The sequence below is a fragment of the Cololabis saira genome, chromosome 12 (assembly GCF_033807715.1).
Source record: "Cololabis saira isolate AMF1-May2022 chromosome 12, fColSai1.1, whole genome shotgun sequence".
Lineage (NCBI taxonomy): Eukaryota > Metazoa > Chordata > Actinopteri > Beloniformes > Belonidae > Cololabis > Cololabis saira.
Window position 1 is genome coordinate 46,654,785 of NC_084598.1, and position 16,512 is coordinate 46,671,296.

Sequence of the window (16,512 nt, forward strand, 5' to 3'; positions counted from 1 at the left end):
TGTATATTAAACAGTCTATCAGACTATTTTTAGATTTTTATTATTTATACGTTATTACAATGCTCTATTAAATGCTATTAAATTATCCTTATCTTATCGATTGTGAGCATTTTGCAGAAAATCATACGTATATGTATGTATGTGTATATTCAATTCAATTCAATTCAATTTTATTTATATAGCGTCTAATACAACAGATGTTGTCTCTAGACGCTTTCCAGAGATCCAGAACATGAACATAAACATAAACATAAACATAAACATAAACATAAACATAAACCCCCGAGCAATTATTATATAAACAATGGCAGGTAAAAACTCCCCTAGTGGGAGAAAAGCCTTAAGCCAAACAGTGGCAAGGAAAAACTCCCCTTTAGGAGGGAAGAAACCTTGAGCAGGACCAGGCTCATAAGGGGGGACCCTCCTGCCGAAGGCCAGACTGGGGGAGTCAGGGACGTCGACAGCACACAGCAGGCAGGTGGAAGCAGCAGCGGGATGACCAGAGGGGGGGGGGGGGGGGGGCGTCAGCAGCACACAACAGTCATGTGGAAGCAGCAGCGGGATGACCAGAGGGGGGGGGGGGTGCAGGCAGGCGGAAGCAGCAACAGCAGACATCCACGTAGGCAGGTGGAAGAAGCAATGGGATGACCAGAGGGGGGGGAGGGCCGGGAACACAGGCCAGAACGCAGCTCCTGAGGCTCCGGCCTGCAAACATACACAAAAGAGAAAAAAGGGGGGCCGGCACAAGAAACTACAGGAACGATGGACAAAAATGATAGCTATGAGATATTTATAATAAATAAAAATGGTAATGGAGAAGAGAGGCAGGGAAGAGGAGAGGAGAAGAAGGGTGAGAGGCACCGCCCAGCGGATCATGTCGGTGCCCCCCTGCAGCATAGGCCTATAGCAGCATATCTACCGCGAAGCTATATTTGAGACTAACTATTATAGTTTTGTTCTATAGCTGCGACAATGACTACTGACTCTAACACACTAGAGTTTACACTACCTAGAGATTTACCAACACCAGCTAGAGGTTTACTTAACACTAACTATAAGCTTTACTAAACAGAAAGGTTTTAAGTTTAGTTTTAAAGGTGGAGGTGGTGTCAGCCTCCTTAACCCAGATTGGAAGTTGGTTCCATAGTAATGGTGCCTGATAGCAGAACGCCCGCCCTCCAAATCTACATTTAGATACTCTAGGAACTACGAGTAAACCTGCACCCTGGGAGCGGAGAGCTCGGCCAGGAACATAAGGTACTATCAAATCTTGTAAATACTGCGGAGCTAAGCCGTTTTGGGCTTTATATGCAAGTAATAAAATTTTAAATTGAATTCTGAATTTTACAGGTAGCCAATGGAGCGACGCTAACACTGGAGAGACGTGGTCTCTCCTGCTAATTCCTGTCAGTACTCGTGCTGCTGCATTTTGGATCAGCTGGAGCCTATTCAGCAAATTACTTGGACATCCTGCTAACAACACATTACAGTAATCCAGTCTAGAAGATACAAACGCATGAACTAGTTTCTCTGCATCCCTCTGCGAGAGGATTTTCCTAATTTTTGCAATATTACGGAGATGGAAAAACGCTATTTTACAAACCTGATTAACATATGGTTTAAACGACAAATCCTGATCGAAAACAACACCAAGGTTTCTCACAGTTGCACTGGAAGCCATCGCAACACCATCTAATCCCTTCATACATACATACATCTGGTATATGTATGTATGTGTATGCGTTTGCAGAGCCGTTTGGGAGATTTGTGAGGCCCTGTGTGAAATGGCTAGGGGGGGGCCCCTCGCGCGTGAGCGTAGCGAGCGCAAGCAAAATTTTGGGGTTTTTACGGGTCGGATCGGGTGTCTATATACGCAATTTTAACTCTCCAATTATCAAAATACTGGATACCTTCCCCTGCCTCATCATCATCTCTTGCCTCGACGCGGGGCCCCACGGCTGCTTGAGACCCGGTCGGATCGGTGATTTTTGTAACAAATTTATCAAACGAGCCTTTCAGAGAGGCATTAAACTCTTCCATTTTCTTTAGTTTTTTTCTTTTTTCATCCCCTGATGGAAATTTCCTGAATCTGTCTCGTTCTGTCGACATTGTGTGACAGTTTGTTCCAACTCCACCGTCTGGATCAGAGACCTTGTGTCTGCGCTTGGTCTGATCAGTTGTATTGAACAACAGACACGCGCATCATTGCACATATATTTATTGATATGCACAGACTAGTACACATTTAGGTCTGTAATGGAACGTGACTGTTGATATTTATGAGGGAAAAAAGGAAAAAAAAACGAAAAAAAAAAAATTGGGGAAAAAAAAAAACGGCCCATAGCGCCAGGCCCCTTGGGGCGCGAGGCCCCGTGCGGTCGCACGGTTCGCACATCCCTTGTGGCGGCCCTGTGCGTATGTATGCGTATATATATATATATGTATGTATACTAAATATAGTAATAATGCACATATATATATGCCTTAGGTTTTCACCGGCCTGTTTTCAACCATTAATATGTGTGCAGACAAAAAAAAATAAATTTTTTTTTTTTTTTTTTTTTTTTTTTTTGTCCCTCTGTCTGGGCCCCCTGTCAATCGGGCCCTAGGCACGTGCCTAGTTTGCCTTTGCGTTAATCCGGCTCTGCACGCCATACGAATACATCTAAGCAACACATGCATTTAACAGAATAGACAACTGTAATTATAGTCAGATCTACTTATGCCCTAATGATGGGGCAGTGATGTTTATATCCCTATGAACTTACGCATTTATACAGTCAGCAATCTTTTGCCAGCTGTCTTTCCTGCATTTTGCAGCTGCAACTGTGTTGCTTTTTGCCTGTATTCTATGCCTATACTCATCATATTTCCGTAAAATTATTGTTTGCTCTTCGCTACTGAAATAAGCGGCTCTGACAGCGGACTTCTCCATGCTTGCGATTGGTCATGCGCTGAAAACACCGCCCCTTTTATGTGCACGCGCTCATATCCAGATTGGAGAAACCTGGGTTGATATACCGAGTTGATAACCACCGTCGTGTGACCGCTTAGCGTGATTGCAATTGTCCGGGTTAGTGAATCTGGATAAGGAAAAGATATCCTGGGTATGTTGAACTTTCTTCGTAGTACAGGCCCCTGATATATATTAGGTTTGTTTTTGTTTTTTTTCTTTTCTCTTTCGCTCTGCATCTTTTGCCCCCCCAGCTCTACTGGTATAGTTAGAGTATGAAAAGGTTTTTGTTTTTTATTTTTCTTGGCTCTGTTTTAGCCACTCTAGATGGGATTTATCTGAGCTTTAGTTCATTTTTGCTCGGATTGTTCTTGTGTTTTTTGTTTTTGTCCAGGCAGGATTTCGTGTTAAAAGCAGATCAAAATGTTATAAGGTAAACAAGACCATGCAGCAGGATGTAAAGGTTGATTAAATATGAATATTAGGTTTTGTACATGGAATATCAAGGGCTCCAATAACGTTGTCAAAAGGAAGGCTGTTCTAAACTATCTTAAAAAGGAAAACATCCAGGTTGCCTTCCTCCAAGAAACCCATTTGAATGAGGAGGAGCACAAAAAGTATCTCAGGGAATGGGTCGGGCAGATATTTTTTACATCTTACTCTACAAACAAAAGGGGCGCAATTATATTAGTTCATAGATCGTTGCCATTTACAGCTAAAGAAAGTTTTAAAGATGCAGAGGGAAGGATAGTTCTGGTAAAAGGAGAATTATATGGAGAATCAGTACTACTTGGAAATGTTTATGCTCCAAATGTATATGACGGAGACTTTTTTGCCTTCCTACTCGGAAAAATTGCTGAAATGGACTGTTCAAATATAATAATTGAACAAGAATTGAAAAGAAAATTAAAAAACTAGAGGAAGATTTTCATAGATCCAAATCGGAAGGAACGCTTAAAGAGTTAAAGGAGGCAAGAATACTATTAGCCAATTTGCTTACAAAGAAGGCTGAGTCTGATATTTTATTTGCGAGACAAAGAATGTTTGAATTCGGGAATAAGCCAAATAAGTTCTTAGCTCGTCTTGCAAGAAACTCCCCCCAAAAAACTTTTATCTCTGCAATATTTGATGAGGATCAAATCCGTCAAACAAACAATGCAAAGATCAATGAATGCTTCCAGAAATTTTATGAAACCTTGTATACCTCAGAATTGACTTCCTAGATGGCTTAGAGATGCCTCAGCTAGCAGATGGAAGAGCTAAACTTTTGGAAGGACCTGTTACAGTAACAGAAATTGATAAAGCAATTTCCTCACTCCAGTCAGATAAAAGTCCAGGGGCTGATGGATTCTGTGTACAGTTTTATAAAAAGATGAAAGCAAAAATTAGCAAACTCTTACAGCGTGTGTTCAACAAATCTTTTGAAAAGGTGAACTCCCAAAATCTATGTACTTTGCTCATATCATAGTAATTCCCAAAAAAGGAAAAGATCCAGAGCTGTGTTCTTCTTATCGACCAATTAGCCTACTTGGAGTGGATGTTAAAATACTTTCAAAAATAATGGCTAATCGGTTGGAAAGAGTGGTGACTGATATAGTCAATGCAGACCAAACAGGGTTTATAAAAGGCCGTACTTCATCAAATAACACAAGACGTTTGATTAATATTATTCACCATCTTAATTTTATTCAAACCCCAAGCGCTATAGTAACAATGGATGCAGAGAAAGCGTTTGATCGCATTGAGCAAAAATACATGCTTGAAGTGCTGAAAAGATTTGGCTTTCATTCAGATTTTAGCCGATGGGTACAGCTTTTATACAAGACTCCCATTGCTTCAGTCTTAACAAATGGTCTAATTTCGACACAATTTCAACTTAAAAGAGGCACAGCCCAAGGGTCACCACTATCACCTTTGTTGTTTTCTTTAGCTATAGCCATTAGCAATTGCTATTCGGCAAAACCCCAATATTGCAGGAACAGTGATAGGAACGACACAACACAAAATTTTACTGTACGCAGATGATATCCTTCTCACACTAACAGACCCACCAAACTCAATACCTGCGCTAATCAGCAGTGTGAAAGAATTTGGTCATATTTCTGGATATAAGATTAATTTCACAAAATTGGAAATCATGCCTCTTGGTTTTTCGAATGAATATGAACCGGACTTTGTAAAACCCTTTCGCTGGGCACCAGACGGATTTACATACACCTAAAATTAGTCAACTTTATGCTGAGAATGTAAACCCCATGGTAAAACACATTAAGGACAAAATGTTGGGTTGGAAGAAGCTTCCTGTATCCTTTCTTGGCAGAGTCAGTCTTGTCAAAATGATAATTCTCCCCAAAATTATTTATCCTCTATCCATGCTCTTTATATCTTTGAAAAGAAATAACAGTAAATATATAAATAAAGCCCTCTCTGACTTCATATGGGCTGGCAGAAAGCCTAAAATTAAGCTAGATATACTGCAACTGCCGAAAGAGCAAGGAGGATGGGGCCTCCCCAATATTACAAATTATACAAACTCAATGCAAACCAGGATTATCTCAATATGGGCAACTAATCAACCAAAGCCACCATGGTTCGAGATTGAAGCAACCTTCTCCAAGCCGTACTCTCCTGTTAATTTACTTGATAAGAGTAGGAGTGAACTACCAATCATGGTGAGAGACAATTTTTTCATCAGTAATGTGAGAATTGCTTGGAAATCTCTACGGAAATTATTTGGGGCTAAACATAAATTGAGCTGTTTAACGACAATGACGGATAATCCCGATTTAACCGATGGGGGCACTGGTTCTAACTTTCATAACTGGTATGAAGCAGGAATTCACCATATTTACGACCTTTGGGATAGGGGAAGATTCAAAACATTTGAATCATTACAGGCCACATACAAACTACAAACAAAAGAGTTTTACAAATACCTGCAGGTCAGACATTATGTATATACAAAAATGAATACTCTCAGTCTTCCAGATGACTTTCATTTACTGGAAAAGACACTCTTAGATAGTTTTAAACAAGGTCACTTTGTCTCGAAATTTTATTCCAAGCTGCAACACTTGACTATAGGCAGACTGTCATTCTTACAGAAATCATGGGAGACTCAGTTGAAAATAACAATAGACAGTGATACATGGGAGGAAATTTTACTCTTACCCTCAAAAATCTCAATATGCAACAGACTCAGAGAAGTGCAGTATAATATTTTACAGAATGTCTATATATCTCCATATATATATATAGTAAATATACAGCAGGGGTCTCTCCAAACTGCCAAAAATGTAAAACTAGACTGGGAACAAGATTGCACTGTCTTTGGGACACCACTCGCTTAGTACGCCACTCGCTCAATACGCCACTCGCTCAATATGCAACTCGCTCAGCACGCCACTCGCTCAATACGCCACTCGCTTAGTACGCCACTCGCTCACTACGCCACTCGCTCAATATGCCACTCGCTCAGTACGCCACTCGCTCAGTATGCCACTCGCTCAGTACGCCACTCGCTCAGTATGCCACTCGCTCAGTACGCCACTCGCTCAGTACGCCACTCGCTCAATACGCCACTCGCTCAGTACGCCACTCGCTCAGTATGCCACTCGCTCAGTACGCCACTCGCTCAATATGCCACTCGCTCAGTACGCCACTCGCTCAGTACGCCACTCGCTCAATACGCCACTCGCTCAGTACGCCACTCGCTCAGTACGCCACTCGCTCAGTACGCCACTCGCTCAGTACGCCACTCGCTCAATACGCCACTCGCTCAATACGCCACTCGCTCAGTACGCCACTCGCTCAATACGCCACTCGCTCAATACGCCACTCGCTCAATACGCCACTCGCTCAATACGCCACTCGCTCAGTACGCCACTCGCTCAATACGCCACTCGCTCAGTACGCCACTCGCTCAATACGCCACTCGCTCAATACGCCACTCGCTCAATACGCCACTCGCTCAATATGCCACTCGCTCAATACGCCACTCGCTTAGTACGCCACTCGCTCAATATGCCACTCGCTCAATATGCCACTCGCTTAGTACGCCACTCGCTTAGTACGCCACTTGCTCAATATGCCACTCGCTCAATACGCCACTCGCTCAGTACGCCACTCGCTCAATACGCCACTCGCTCAATACGCCACTCGCTCAATACGCCACTCGCTTAGTACGCCACTCGCTCAATATGCCACTCGCTTAGTACGCCACTCGCTTAGTACGCCACTCGCTCAGTACGCAACTTGCTCAGTATGCCACTCGCTCAATACGCCACTCGCTTAGTACGCCACTCGCTCAATACGCCACTCGCTCAATACGCCACTCGCTCAGTACGCCACTCGCTCAATACGCCACTCGCTCAATACGCCACTCGCTCAATACGCCACTCGCTCAATACGCCACTCGCTCAATACGCCACTCGCTCAGTACGCCACTCACTCAGTACGCCACTCGCTCAATATGCCACTCGCTCAGTACGCCACTCGCTCAATATGCCACTCGCTCAGTACGCCACTCGCTCAATATGCCACTCGCTCAGTACGCCACTCGCTCAGTACGCCACTCGCTCAATATGCCACTCGCTCAGTACGCCACTCGCTTAGTACGCCACTCGCTCAATATGCCACTCGCTCAGTACGCCACTCGCTTAGTATGCCACTCGCTCAATACGCCACTCGCTCAGTACGCCACTCGCTCAATATGCCACTCGCTCAATACGCCACTCGCTTAGTACGCCACTCGCTCAATATGCCACTCGCTCAATACGCCACTCGCTCAGTACGCCACTCGCTCAATACGCCACTCGCTCAATACGCCACTCGCTCAATACGCCACTCGCTCAATACGCCACTCGCTCAGTACGCCACTCGCTCAACACGCCACTCACTCAATACGCCACTCGCTCAATACGCCACTCGCTCAATACGCCACTCGCTCAATACGCCACTCGCTCAATACGCCACTCGCTCAGTACGCCACTCGCTCAGTACGCCACTCGCTCAGTACGCCACTCGCTCAATATGCCACTCGCTCAGTACGCCACTCGCTCAATATGCCACTCGCTCAGTACGCCACTCGCTCAGTACGCCACTCGCTCAATATGCCACTCGCTCAATACGCCACTCGCTTAGTACGCCACTCGCTCAATATGCCACTCGCTCAATATGCCACTCGCTCAGTACGCCACTCGCTCAATACGCCACTCACTCAGTATGCCACTCGCTCAGTATGCCACTCGCTCAATATGCCACTCGCTCAGTACGCCACTCGCTCAGTATGCCACTCGCTCAATATGCCACTCACTCAATACGCCACTCGCTCAATACGCCACTCACTCAGTATGCCACTCGCTCAATACGCCACTCGCTCAATACGCCACTCGCTCAATATGCCACTCGCTCAATACGCCACTCGCTCAGTACGCCACTCGCTCAATATGCCACTCGCTCAGTAAAACCACTCGCTCAATATGCCACTCGCTCAGTAAAACCACTCGCTCAATATGCCACTCGCTCAATATGCCACTCGCTCAGTAAAACCACTCGCTCAATACGCCACTCACTCAGTACGCCACTCGCTCAATATGCCACTCGCTCAATACGCCACTCGCTCAATACGCCACTCGCTCAGTACGCCACTCGCTCAGTACGCCACTCGCTCAATACGCCACTCGCTCAATACGCCACTCGCTCAATACGCCACTCGCTCAATACGCCACTCGCTCAGTACGCCACTCGCTCAGTACGCCACTCACTCAGTACGCCACTCGCTCAATATGCCACTCGCTCAGTACGCCACTCGCTCAATATGCCACTCACTCAGTACGCCACTCGCTCAGTACGCCACTCACTCAGTACGCCACTCGCTCAATATGCCACTCGCTCAGTACGCCACTCGCTCAATATGCCACTCGCTCAGTACGCCACTCGCTCAATACGCCACTCGCTCAATACGCCACTCACTCAGTATGCCACTCGCTCAATACGCCACTCGCTCAATACGCCACTCGCTCAATATGCCACTCGCTCAATACGCCACTCGCTCAGTACGCCACTCGCTCAATATGCCACTCACTCAGTACGCCACTCGCTCAATATGCCACTCGCTCAGTAAAACCACTCGCTCAATATGCCACTCGCTCAGTACGCCACTCGCTCAATATGCCACTCGCTCAGTAAAACCACTCGCTCAATACGCCACTCGCTCAATATGCCACTCGCTCAGTAAAACCACTCGCTCAGTATGCCACTCGCTCAATACGCCACTCGCTTAGTACGCCACTCGCTCAATACGCCACTCGCTCAATACGCCACTCGCTCAATACGCCACTCGCTCAATACGCCACTCGCTCAGTACGCCACTCGCTCAGTACGCCACTCACTCAGTACGCCACTCGCTCAATATGCCACTCGCTCAGTACGCCACTCGCTCAATATGCCACTCGCTCAGTACGCCACTCACTCAGTACGCCACTCGCTCAATATGCCACTCGCTCAATACGCCACTCGCTTAGTACGCCACTCGCTCAATACGCCACTCGCTTAGTACGCCACTCGCTCAATACGCCACTCACTCAGTATGCCACTCACTCAATATGCCACTCGCTTAGTACGCCACTCGCTCAATACGCCACTCGCTTAGTACGCCACTCGCTCAATACGCCACTCACTCAGTATGCCACTCACTCAATATGCCACTCGCTCAATACGCCACTCGCTCAGTACGCCACTCGCTCAATATGCCACTCGCTCAATATGCCACTCGCTTAGTACGCCACTCGCTCAATATGCCACTCGCTTAGTACGCCACTCGCTCAATACGCCACTCGCTTAGTACGCCACTCGCTCAATATGCCACTCGCTTAGTACGCCACTCGCTCAATATGCCACTCGCTCAGTACGCCACTCGCTCAATATGCCACTCGCTCAATACGCCACTCGCTCAGTACGCCACTCGCTCAATACGCCACTCGCTCAATACGCCACTCGCTCAATACGCCACTCGCTCAATATGCCACTCGCTCAATACGCCACTCGCTTAGTACGCCACTCGCTCAATATGCCACTCGCTTAGTACGCCACTCGCTCAATACGCCACTCGCTCAATACGCCACTCGCTCAATACGCCACTCGCTCAGTATGCCACTCGGTCAATATGCCACTCGCTCAATACGCCACTCGCTCAGTACGCCACTCGCTCAGTACGCCACTCGCTCAGTACGCCACTCGCTCAATACGCCACTCGCTCAATACGCCACTCGCTCAGTACGCCACTCGCTCAGTACGCCACTCGCTCAGTACGCCACTCGCTCAATATGCCACTCGCTCAATATGCCACTCGCTCAATACGCCACTCACTCAGTACGCCACTCGCTCAATACGCCACTCGCTCAATACGCCACTCACTCAATACGCCACTCGCTCAATACGCCACTCGCTCAATATGCCACTCGCTCAATACGCCACTCGCTCAATAGGCCACTCGCTCAATACGCCACTCGCTCAATACGCCACTCGCTCAATATGCCACTCGCTCAATACGCCACTCGCTCAATAGGCCACTCGCTCAATACGCCACTCGCTCAATATGCCACTCGCTCAATACGCCACTCGCTCAATAGGCCACTCGCTCAATACGCCACTCGCTCAATATGCCACTCGCTCAATATGCCACTCGCTCAATACGCCACTCGCTCAATACGCCACTCGCTCAATACGCCACTCACTCAGTACGCCACTCGCTCAATACGCCACTCACTCAGTACGCCACTCACTCAGTACGCCACTCGCTCAATACGCCACTCGCTCAATATGCCACTCGCTCAATATGCCACTCGCTCAATATGCCACTCGCTCAATACGCCACTCACTCAATACGCCACTCACTTAGTACGCCACTCACTCAGTACGCCACTCGCTCAATAGGCCACTCGCTCAATACGCCACTCGCTCAATACGCCACTCGCTCAGTACGCCACTCGCTCAGTACGCCACTCGCTCAATATGCCACTCGCTCAATATGCCACTCGCTCAGTACGCCACTCGCTCAATATGCCACTCGCTCAGTACGCCACTCGCTCAATATGCCACTCGCTCAGTACGCCACTCGCTCAGTACGCCACTCGCTCAATATGCCACTCGCTCAATATGCCACTCGCTCAATACGCCACTCGCTCAGTACGCCACTCGCTCAGTACGCCACTCGCTTAGTACGCCACTCGCTCAGTATGCCACTCGCTCAATACGCCACTCGCTCAATAAGCCACTCGCTCAATACGCCACTCGCTCAATATGCCACTCGCTTAGTACGCCACTCGCCCAATATGCCACTCGCTCAATATGCCACTCGCTCAGTACGCCACTCGCTTAGTACGCCACTCGCCCAATATGCCACTCGCTCAATATGCCACTCGCTCAATACGCCACTCGCTTAGTACGCCACTCGCTCAGTACGCCACTCGCTCAGTACGCCACTCGCTTAGTACGCCACTCGCTCAGTACGCCACTCGCTTAGTACGCCACTCGCTCAGTACGCCACTCGCTCAGTACGCCACTCGCTTAGTACGCCACTCGCTCAATACGCCACTCGCTCAGTACGCCACTCGCTCAATACGCCACTCGCTCAGTACGCCACTCGCTCAATACGCCACTCGCTTAGTACGCCACTCGCTCAGTACGCCACTCGCTCAATACGCCACTCGCTTAGTATGCCACTCGCTCAATACGCCACTCGCTCAATACGCCACTCGCTCAATATGCCACTCGCTCAATATGCCACTCGCTCAATACGCCACTCGCTCAATATGCCACTCGCTCAATATGCCACTCACTCAGTATGCCACTCACTCAATATGCCACTCGCTCAATATGCCACTCGCTCAATATGCCACTCGCTCAATACGCCACTCGCTCAATACGCCACTCGCTCAATATGCCACTCGCTCAATATGCCACTCGCTCAATACGCCACTCGCTCAATACGCCACTCGCTCAATATGCCACTCGCTCAATACGCCACTCGCTCAATACGCCACTCGCTCAATATGCCACTCGCTCAATATGCCACTCGCTCAGTATGCCACTCGCTCAATATGCCACTCGCTCAATACGCCACTCGCTCAATACGCCACTCGCTCAGTATGCCACTCGCTCAATATGCCACTCGCTCAATATGCCACTCGCTCAGTACGCCACTCGCTTAGTACGCCACTCGCTCAATACGCCACTCGCTCAATATGCCACTCGCTCAGTATGCCACTCGCTCAATACGCCACTCGCTCAATACGCCACTCGCTCAATATGCCACTCGCTCACTCAGTATGCCACTCGCTCAATACGCCACTCGCTCAGTACGCCACTCGCTCAATACGCCACTCGCTTAGTACGCCACTCGCTCAATATGCCACTCGCTTAGTACGCCACTCGCTCAATATGCCACTCGCTCAATACGCCACTCGCTCAATACGCCACTCGCTCAGTACGCCACTCGCTTAGTACGCCACTCGCTCAATATGCCACTCACTCAATACGCCACTCGTTTAGTACGCCACTCGCTCAATACGCCACTCGCTCAATACGCCACTCGCTCAATATGCCACTCGCTCAGTATGCCACTCGCTCAATACGCCACTCGCTCAATACGCCACTCGCTCAATATGCCACTCGCTCAATATGCCACTCGCTCAGTACGCCACTCGCTCAATACGCCACTCGCTTAGTACGCCACTCGCTCAATATGCCACTCGCTCAATACGCCACTCGCTTAGTACGCCACTCGCTTAGTACGCCACTCGCTCAATACGCCACTCGCTCAGTACGCCACTCGCTCAGTACGCCACTCGCTCAATACGCCACTCGCTTAGTACGCCACTCGCTCAATATGCCACTCGCTTAGTACGCCACTCGCTCAATATGCCACTCGCTCAATACGCCACTCGCTCAATACGCCACTCGCTCAGTACGCCACTCGCTTAGTACGCCACTCGCTCAATACGCCACTCGCTCAATACGCCACTCGCTCAATATGCCACTCGCTCAATACGCCACTCGCTCAATACGCCACTCGCTCAGTACGCCACTCGCTCAATATGCCACTCACTCAATACGCCACTCGCTCAATACGCCACTCGCTCAATACGCCACTCGCTCAATACGCCACTCGCTTAGTACGCCACTCGCTTAGTACGCCACTCGCTCAATACGCCACTCGCTCAGTACGCCACTCGCTTAGTACGCCACTCGCTTAGTACGCCACTCGCTCAATACGCCACTCGCTCAGTACGCCACTCGCTCAATACGCCACTCGCTCAGTACGCCACTCGCTCAATATGCCACTCGCTCAATACGCCACTCGCTTAGTACGCCACTCGCTCAATATGCCACTCGCTCAGTACGCCACTCGCTTAGTACGCCACTCGCTCAATATGCCACTCGCTCAATACGCCACTCGCTCAGTACGCCACTCGCTTAGTACGCCACTCGCTTAGTACGCCACTCGCTCAATACGCCACTCGCTCAGTACGCCACTCGCTTAGTACGCCACTCGCTCAGTACGCCACTCGCTCAGTACGCCACTCGCTCAATACGCCACTCGCTCAGTACGCCACTCGCTTAGTACGCCACTCGCTTAGTACGCCACTCGCTCAATACGCCACTCGCTCAGTACGCCACTCGCTTAGTACGCCACTCGCTCAGTACGCCACTCGCTCAGTACGCCACTCGCTCAGTACGCCACTCGCTCAATATGCCACTCGCTCAATACGCCACTCGCTCAATACGCCACTCGCTCAGTACGCCACTCGCTCAATACGCCACTCGCTCAATACGCCACTCGCTCAATACGCCACTCGCTCAATATGCCACTCGCTCAGTACGCCACTCGCTCAATATGCCACTCGCTCAATACGCCACTCGCTCAATACGCCACTCGCTCAATACGCCACTCGCTCAATACGCCACTCGCTCAGTACGCCACTCGCTCAATACGCCACTCGCTCAGTACGCCACTCGCTCAGTACGCCACTCGCTCAATATGCCACTCGCTCAATACGCCACTCGCTCAATACGCCACTCGCTCAGTACGCCACTCGCTCAGTACGCCACTCGCTCAGTACGCCACTCGCTCAATACGCCACTCGCTCAGTACGCCACTCGCTCAATACGCCACTCGCTCAATACGCCAATCGCTCAATACGCCACTCGCTCAGTACGCCACTCGCTCAGTACGCCACTCGCTCAATATGCCACTCGCTCAATATGCCACTCGCTCAATACGCCACTCGCTCAGTACGCCACTCGCTCAATATGCCACTCGCTTAGTACGCCACTCGCTCAATATGCCACTCACTCAATATGCCACTCACTCAATACGCCACTCACTCAATACGCCACTCGCTCAGTAAAACCACTCGCTCAATATGCCACTCGCTCAATACGCCACTCGCTCAATATGCCACTCGCTCAATACGCCACTCGCTTAGTACGCCACTCGCTCAATATGCCACTCGCTCAATACGCCACTCGCTCAGTACGCCACTCGCTCAATACGCCACTCGCTCAGTAAAACCACTCGCTCAATATGCCACTCGCTCAATACGCCACTCGCTCAATATGCCACTCGCTCAATATGCCACTCGCTTAGTACGCCACTCGCTCAATATGCCACTCGCTCAATACGCCACTCGCTCAGTACGCCACTCGCTCAATATGCCACTCGCTCAATATGCCACTCGCTTAGTACGCCACTCGCTCAATATGCCACTCGCTCAATATGCCACTCGCTTAGTACGCCACTCGCTCAATATGCCACTCGCTCAATACGCCACTCGCTCAATATGCCACTCGCTCAATATGCCACTCGCTTAGTACGCCACTCGCTCAATATGCCACTCGCTCAATACGCCACTCGCTCAATACGCCACTCGCTCAATACGCCACTCGCTCAGTAAAACCACTCGCTCAATATGCCACTCGCTCAGTAAAACCACTCGCTCAGTACGCCACTCGCTTAGTACGCCACTCGCTCAATATGCCACTCGCTCAATATGCCACTCGCTCAATACGCCACTCGCTCAATACGCCACTCGCTCAATATGCCACTCGCTCAATATGCCACTCGCTCAATACGCCACTCGCTCAGTACGCCACTCGCTCAATATGCCACTCGCTCAATACGCCACTCGCTCAGTACGCCACTCGCTCAATATGCCACTCGCTCAATATGCCACTCGCTTAGTACGCCACTCGCTCAATACGCCACTCGCTTAGTACGCCACTCGCTCAATATGCCACTCGCTTAGTACGCCACTCGCTCAATACGCCACTCACTCAGTATGCCACTCGCTCAATACGCCACTCGCTCAATACGCCACTCGCTTAGTACGCCACTCGCTCAATACGCCACTCACTCAATATGCCACTCGCTCAATACGCCACTCGCTCAATATGCCACTCGCTCAATACGCCACTCGCTCAATATGCCACTCGCTCAATACGCCACTCGCTTAGTACGCCACTCGCTCAATATGCCACTCGCTCAATACGCCACTCGCTCAGTACGCCACTCGCTCAATATGCCACTCGCTTAGTACGCCACTCGCTCAATATGCCACTCACTCAATACGCCACTCACTCAATACGCCACTCGCTCAATATGCCACTCGCTCAGTACGCCACTCGCTTAGTACGCCACTCGCCCAATATGCCACTCGCTCAGTACGCCACTCGCCCAATATGCCACTCGCTCAATATGCCACTCGCTCAGTACGCCACTCACTCAGTACGCCACTCGCTCAATACGCCACTCGCTTAGTACGCCACTCGCTCAGTACGCCACTCGCTCAGTACGCCACTCGCTTAGTACGCCACTCGCTCAGTACGCCACTCGCTTAGTACGCCACTCGCTCAGTACGCCACTCGCTCAATACGCCACTCGCTCAGTACGCCACTCGCTCAATACGCCACTCGCTCAGTACGCCACTCGCTCAATACGCCACTCGCTTAGTACGCCACTCGCTCAATATGCCACTCGCTCAATACGCCACTCGCTCAGTACGCCACTCGCTTAGTACGCCACTCGCTTAGTACGCCACTCGCTCAGTATGCCACTCGCTCAATACGCCACTCGCTCAATATGCCACTCGCTCAATACGCCACTCGCTCAGTATGCCACTCGCTCAATACGCCACTCGCTCAGTACGCCACTCGCTCAGTACGCCACTCGCTTAGTACGCCACTCGCTCAATACGCCACTCGCTCAATACGCCACTCGCTTAGTACGCCACTCGCTCAATATGCCACTCGCTCAATACGCCACTCGCTTAGTACGCCACTCGCTTAGTACGCCACTCGCTCAGTACGGCACTCGCTCAATACGCCACTCGCTCAGTACGCCACTCGCTCAATACGCCACTCGCTCAGTACGCCACTCGCTCAGTACGCCACTCGCTCAATACGCCACTCGCTCAATATGCCACTCGCTCAGTACGCCACTCGCTCAATATGCCACTCGCTCAATACGCCACTCGCTCAATACGCCACTCGCTCAGTAC